Raw genomic sequence first — 7992 nt, 5'->3', positions numbered from 1 at the left:
GTATTACCTTGGGCAAGTGACTTCAGCTTTCTGAGCTTCAGATTCTTCTTTACCAATTCAAATGGGAATAACAGTGTTCACAGTGCCATTGTAAGGATGAAATAATGGCGTCAATAATATCCAGCAGTGCTAAATATTTGTACCTTGTTTCTTTTTGATTTTTCTAAACAAATATACATACTAGATATAACACAGAAGCAGAAACTAAGGCTTAAGGAAGTGAATAGCCTGCCCAAGAACACACAGCTAGTAATGGTAGAGGTGGGATTTGAATCCAGGTATGTTTGGCTTCGAAGCCCATTTTCTCTGCATTGAGGCTATATGCAGAGTCCCAGGAACTAGCACAAAATTATCTAATAAATATTTTAAAATATAATGGCTTTCTATTTTTTTTTGACATAATTAGCCCATAGCCAAAAACTGGGCTGATTTAAGTCAAGTATGAAACTGAAAACAGGTATAGAAGATGACTCTCTAGGGAATAAAAATCTCAAATCACATAAACCTTACATATTGTTTAGCATAAATATTTTTAATTAGACCACTATTCAGAAAGGTCGGCATGATGCCTGATAATCACTGCATAGAGTCTTTTGGTTTTGGCTTTTGTTCATATGTTATTATACTGCATTGAGTGCTCCACATTGGCAAACTATGTCATTCTTTAGAGTGAACAGTTGTGCTCAGCCAAACTTTTGGTTATTTACCATATTATGAGACCTACCTTTTCAAGGTAGAAGCCAGAAAATGCAAATGTCAGGTCCCTTTGGGGCTACGGGGCAGGGCTGTGACTTTGGCTGTATGACCACATGGCCCATGAAAGGTGAGTTTGGAGTGAGCCAAGCGAAGAGATGGCTGTATAAAAGAGAATCAGTCTTCCACTAAGGTTGATAGTGGAGTTAAACAAGGGAGGTGACATAGTTTAAATGTATGTCCCTGCCAAATCTCATGTTGAATTGTAATCCCTAGTGTTGGAGGTGGGGCCTGGTGGGATGTGTTTGGGTCATGAGAGCAAATTCATCATGAACGGCATGGCCATATCTTTGGTGACAAGTGAGCTCTCGCTCTGAATTCACATGAGATCTGGTTGTTCAAAAGTGTGTGGTACTTCCCGCTTTACTCTCTTTCTTGCTCTTGGTTTCACCATATGAGATGCCTGCTCCTGCTTTGCCCTCCACCATGAGTCAAAGCTCCCTGAGGCTACCCTACAAGCGGAGCAGTGTTGGTGCCATGCTTGTACAGCCTCCAGGACTGTGAGCCAATTAAACCTCTTTTCTTTATAAATTATCCAGTCGTGGATATTTCTTTATAGTAACATGACAGTGGCCTCATACAAAAAATTGGTACCAAGAAGTGGGCTTTGCTATAAAGATACCTGGAAATGTGGAAGCAGCTTTGGAACTGGGCAATGGTCAGAGGTTAGAAGAGTATGGAAGGTTCAGAAGAAGACAGGAAGACGAGGGAAACTTTAGAATGTTTTAGAGACTGGTTAAATGGTTGTGACCAAAATGCTGATAGTGATATGGACAGTGAAGTCCAGGCTGATGAGGTTTCAGACAGAAATAAAGGACTTATTAAGAACTTGAGCAAAGGTCACTCTTATTATGCCTTAGCAAAAACTTGGCTGCATTCTGTTCATGACCTAAGGATCTGTGGAAGTTTGAACTTAACAGTGATGATTTAGGACAAGGGTCTCCAACCCCTAAGTAGCAGACCAGTACTAGTTTGTGTCCTGTTAGGAACTGAGGCACACAGCAGGAGGTGAGCAGTGGGTGAGTGAGCATTACTGCCTGAGCTCCACCTGCTGTCAGGTCAGCAGTGGTATTAGATTCCCATAGGAGAATGAACCCTATTGTGAACTGCACATTTGAGGAATCTAGGTTGCACACTCCTTATAAGAATCCAATACCTGATGATCTGAGGTGGAAGTTTCATCCCAAAACCGTTCCCTTTACCCCCTGCCAGTCTGTGGAAAAATTGTCTTCCATAAAACTGGCCTCTAGTATGAAAAGATATGGCCACTGATTTAGGGTACCTGGAAGAAGAAATTTCTAAGTAGCAAAATGTTCAAAATGTAGCCTGGCTGCTTCTAATACCCTACACTCAGATGCAGAAGCAAAGAAATTACTTTAAGTTGGAATTTTTATTTAAACAGGGAGCAAAGTGTAAAAGTTTGGAAAATTTTGCAGCCTGGTCATGTGGCAAAGAAAGAAAAAGTTTTTACAGGAGAAGAATTCAAGCAGGCTGCAGAGCAACCACTTCCTAGAGATATTTGCATAAGTAAAAGGGAACTCAGTGCTAATATCCAAGACAATGTGGCAGAGACCTTGAAAGCATTCCAGAAATTTTCCAGGCTATTCCTCCTATCACAGGCCCTGAGGCCTAGGAGGATTGAATGGTTTCAGGCACCAGACCCAGGGTCTCACTGCCCTGAGCAGCCTTGGGACACTGTTTCTGCATCCAGGCCACTCTAACTCCAGCCAGAGCTCAAAGGGACCTGAGCACAGCTTGAGCTGCCACTTTGGAGAATGTGAGCTGTGAGCTTCGATGGCCTCCACGTGGTGTTAAGCCTGTGGGTGCAGAGTGCAAGAGTTGACTCTTGGCAGCCTCCAACTAGATTTCAGAGGATGTTTAAGGAAGTCTGGGGGCCCAAGAAGGAGCCTGTCACGGAGGCGGAGCCCCAACAGAGCTTTACATGAGTAAAATCTCCCTGAGTCCTCCCCAGGAACTGAGCAATGTTGGTACTATGCTTATACAGCCTGCAGAACTGTAAGCCAATTAAACCTCTTTTCTTTATAAAGTACTCAGTCTTATGTATTTCTTTATAGCAGTGCAAGAATAACCTAATGCAGGAGGGGACACTGGTGGAGTTCCTTGCCTCCAGTCCTAAGGGTCATAGGTACTGAGTATTGGTATAATCAGTGTTTTCCTTCAGGGCTATGGTTGAGCATCATTCCTGGTGGTGTAGCTGCAGGGTTTGGCTTTCCTGCCCTTCTGGAGAGTCTTGAGCTACTTAATACTGTTTAATAAATTCTTTTTGCCTTGCCAGAGTGGATTCTGTTGTTTGTAACCTAAAATCTTCACTGATACACAGTTTAATTGCAATGCCTGGCACACACTCAACAGATGCTTGCTAAGTACATAAATGGAGGGAAATTGTGAAATGGTGATATGTGTGTGTGTGGCGGTGGTGGTGGGGAGGTGATCCTGATATACTTGTTGAATTTTCGGCATTGATCTTCATGCCTTGAAAGCTGTATCTAGGGGTTTAGTGTTGGGGCATTTTTTTTTCTGCTGTGACATTGCAAACAATGGGAGCACCATGAATGTTATTATGTCCCTTCTTCACCTTAATTGTTTCGGGGGCTCTTACTGAAGATTATATGAGTAAGTTTGTATTAGTTTTTCCTCCTCTGTAATTAAGTGGACAAGTTTTCTTCCTTTCTGCTTGTCAGAAGGAAATCTGGAATATATGAGGCCCGAGGTTAACTTTTGAGTTAAAGCCAACATTTTTTTTTTTTTTGGTAGAGAATATACCTGCAAATTGCTGCATCCTTTGAGAGACATTAAACTGTGGGCCTCAGAGAGGCCCAGGAGCAGTTGCTTAACTTACCATTTTTGTTTAATGTTTTAAATATATTTTACTACTTATAAAGGGTTATTTAGAAATTGGTCTAATTTAGTTTTCTGTTTTATGGTGTTTAATTCAGGGGTTAATTCAGGGATATCAGATCTTTGCTTGCAGCCTATTCTTTAGGCCACAGAAAACCTCAAAGAATAAAGTTGCATACCTGAGTATCAGATTTATCACAGAAATGATATATATGAGATTTATATGTTGGGTCAAATTTTCCCTTATTTTCCTTAAAAATTTTGCAGTTCTGTTTGAGCATCCATTGGTTTCTTGGTGCACATCCTTGAAGAAGAGGTTGTGAATAGAAATGCTTTATTAAATCTATACTAAATAGATTGGAATTCTACTCGAAAAGAGGCAGAAAGAGGCCAATGAGTAGCAAGGAAGGAGACTGGATGGTCACATCCCCATCCCTCCTCTCTTTGAGGCCAAAAGGGAGACTGACTTCCCCGGAGGGGGTCACCCACTCCTGCTGCAGTCCCTCTTAAAGCATAACACCAATGACCTCCTCCAAGTGAAACGTCTGTAAGCTGGAGGGCTTTTTTTTTGTTTGTTTCTTTGACACAGAGTTTCACTTTGTTGCCAGACTGGAGTACAGTGGCACAATCTTGGCTTACTACAACCTCTGCCTCCCAGGCTCAAGCAATTCTCCTGCCTCAGCCTCCCCGAGTAGCTGGGACTACAGGTGCGTACCACCATGCCCACCTAATTTTTGTATTTTTAGTAGAGAAGGGGTTTCACCACATTGGCCAGGATGGTCTTGATCTCTTGACCTTGTGATCTGCCCACCTTGGCCTTCCAAAGTTCTAGGACTACAGGCATGAGCCACTGTGCCTGGCCCATATACTGGAGTTTTAAGATAAACATCTTTATCATTTTGGGGGGCTCAAATTTGTGTTAATTATGGGAAATTTCAACAAATAGAGCTAACACATATGAAGGTGTTTTGTGAAGATTATTTTTCCCAAGGGAAAAAGGTGAACGAATTGCCTTGTAATCACACTTTAGGATGCTCTTAAGGATCTGGCTTATCTGGAAATGAAACATTTAAAAGATAACATTGACACTTCACTTAAATCTCACCCCTAGCAGAGTCAAAAGTTTGTGGCACTTCTCTTTGTCAAGAATTAAGGATGATATGATGAGAAACAGGTTTTTGTTCTTAAAACAACAGCTGCTAAGCAACCACTATTATCTATCTTTTGTTACCAAATTTTGGGCAGATAGTCACCAGGTGTGTATTTCCAGGACCTCTTCTACTTTTCGGTGCTTTGATTGCACAATAATCACTGAATATCTGTTTATCTCCTTGCTGAGCCATTTCTCCTCTCATTTTAGATCTGGCAGTGTAGCTACAATTTTGTAATTACACTGCAAGGGAAGTATATTGGGAAATTGTATATGACTGTGCTTATATAAGAAGTGCAATGGAAATAAATAGAAATGTATAATATTTCTTTCTTGGCATATCTGAATTAGGTTCTTGTTAATTAGTTAGTCATTTCTTTGAGTTTCACCTCTGGAGTAAGCCTATCCTGATTAGTGGTTGTCATAGAAACCATACTCTGCTTAACTTACAAGTAGGCTGCTGATACTTAGGGTGGGTATGAACAAAAGATATTAATTTCATCCACCAGGGTTCTAGAAGCATAAAGGCAACTGTTGTGCCAACACACTATTTATCTTTGTTTTGTGTAAGTGTGTTCTCAGTAGGGTGGGAAAGGAAAAAGTGAAAATATCCTTTTCATTTCAAGGATAAATTGTGTGTTGACTATCTTACATTCTAGAATAAGCTTCTTTTAAGAAATCAGACTGTTTATACCCCAAAGTGCTTGAAATGATGTGTGTAAGTATAACAAATTTCAACGTTGCCACTTTCTACCAGGATATTGCTGTGTGCTCTCCAGTAAAATCTTGATTTCTAAACTAACATGTGTACATGTATTATTATTGCAAATGATGTGATATACAGTCAGCCCTCTGTGTCTGTGGGTTCCATATCTATGTATTCAACCAACCATGGATCAAAATTATTCAGAAACATTTCATCTGTACTGAACATCTACAGACTTTTTTCCTTGTCATTATTTTCTAAACAATGCAATATAACAGCTATTTTCATGGCGCATACATCGTATTAGATATTATAAGAAATCTAGAGATGATTTAAAGAGTACAGGAGAATGTGTGTAGGTTATCTGCAAATATTACACCATTGTATGTTAGAGACTTGAGAATTCATAAATTTTGGTATCTGAGGGGGGTCCTGGAACCAATCCCCTGCAGATACAGAGGGACAACTGTATGTCATATCATGTAATACACATAATATTAATATTTTAGCATGTTCATGTTCAATCTATTTTTTGTTTGGATATTTGTACTTACATGAGCATATGTGTATGTATTGAAAATGTAATCATGCTATGCTTGGTGTTTTGTAATTTGTGTTTTTCTACTATAACAACCTCACAAGTATTTTCTGTTTTATTAAATATTCTTTTAAAAACACGATAATGCTCTAGTATAAGCATGTGCCAGGCATTATTTAGTCGACCTCTAAATGTTGGACATTTAGCTGTTTTTGAAGTACGTTGAAAGTGCATCTCTGATTCTGTTATAGAGATAAGTTCCCAGAAATGGATTTGGTAGGTCAAATAGTATATACATTTTTACATGTGTTGCCAAATTGCCTCTATAAGAGTGAAGCAAATGAAAACCCTTACTAGTAGTATATATGTATTGGTTTCTCTCTATGCTTGTATATACTGGTTATTGCTACATTTTAAATCCCTAGTAATTTAACAGGCAACAAAGAAAGTGTCTCATTTTTAGATTTGCATTTTTGAGGTGCGATAATATCATCTTCTATGTTATAATTCCTAGAAACTCTTAGTTCCTCCTACTTAACTTGTTTTAAAAGGAACAGACAATGTAGTGTTTTGCATACACTAAAAGTTGTAGAAATTTAAAGCTATGATTGAGGAGAGAATTCACAGACCTATGGATGTCCGACTGTTGAGATTTTCCTATAATAAATATTGGCTGCTTCTTTGGTAGCATAAAATGGGCCACTTTATCTAACATTATTTCTTAATGAAGATCTTAGAAATGTACAGTCTAATCAGATAAGCTCAATGGAAAATTATGCGGGGATTTATTGGGCTGCCACCTGAGATATATCTGTGAGTTCAAGGATATGTTAAACTTGGCTGAATCCAGATATCAGATAGCAGTGTTCGAAAGGAACATAAAACCTGTCTGAACATATTTCTGTGTTCCTACTTTCATCATAAGCCTTTGGAACTTACATATGTGCACATGCTTTTTAAGGTTGAAGTAAAAATGTACACATAAGTGTTCAGGTGTTTCTGGACAATACGCAAGCAGAGGGATCTTGAGATGGCAGCTTTCCATCCCTGACTGTTTTTACTGCAGCCTAAAGGATGGGAAAAGAAATCATTATTCAGTTTTGTCAAATAGTGAAATCACTGTAAGAGAGCTAGAAAATGCGAACACATTCTTTAAAAGCTAGGAGATCTATGTATTTGTTAGAACTTTGAGATATCAACCTGTAAACCTCTGCCAGGAATCAATAGATGGCTCCTGGATCAGCAAACACCAGAACTGGATGAAAAGGGAACTATTCTTGCCCTTATCATAACAGGTCTGGTTGCTTTCCTTGATCATTCACCACTTCTCCACCAAAAGCAGAGTTAGTCCCTTTTCTGTGTTCTCTTGTGCATGTGTCTATTTTGGCACCAGCTACGATGCATGCCTTGTAGTTGTATTTTCATCAGTCTGGTCTGCCCAGATATCCCACACTGTGAACTTCCTTACAGCAGGCCTTGTGTCTTACCCATTTTTATACCTCAAGTACCTAACATAGTACTTGGCACGTATAGGCACCAATCTATGCATGATTGTTCAGTGATGATTGTTCAGTGATAAGATTATCTGCCTTCAGCTACTGTGAATGTTGACCAGCAGGGCAGATTAGAGCACCTGGGAGGCACAGGCTTTGCTAGACCTGCATAGTTTAGGGAATCTGCTGTATTTCACTGTAGACCCAAATCCTGCATCACCCTCTGGGACTTTGATTTTTTGCAGTCAGTTTTCTCAAATTTGCTGCTACTGAAATGCTATAGGGGTTGTAATTTTAAACAAAATCTCTGTTGAGATGTGTTGGACAATAATAATGGGAAAGGAGCAGATATTATGAGAATCTGGTTAAAGATAACATGCAGTGATGACTTAGTTTATCTGTAATCTCAAAGGATGGGGAAGGGACTATTGCAAGGAATTGCAAGCATTTCTGTTATTGTTTTAAAGGGACTGTTGTATTCTACACACCCCAG

This window comes from Rhinopithecus bieti, unplaced genomic scaffold (assembly GCF_001698545.2).
Source record: "Rhinopithecus bieti isolate Rb0 unplaced genomic scaffold, ASM169854v2 scaffold_29928, whole genome shotgun sequence".
Lineage (NCBI taxonomy): Eukaryota > Metazoa > Chordata > Mammalia > Primates > Cercopithecidae > Rhinopithecus > Rhinopithecus bieti.
Note: the sequence above shows the minus strand (reverse complement) of the source record.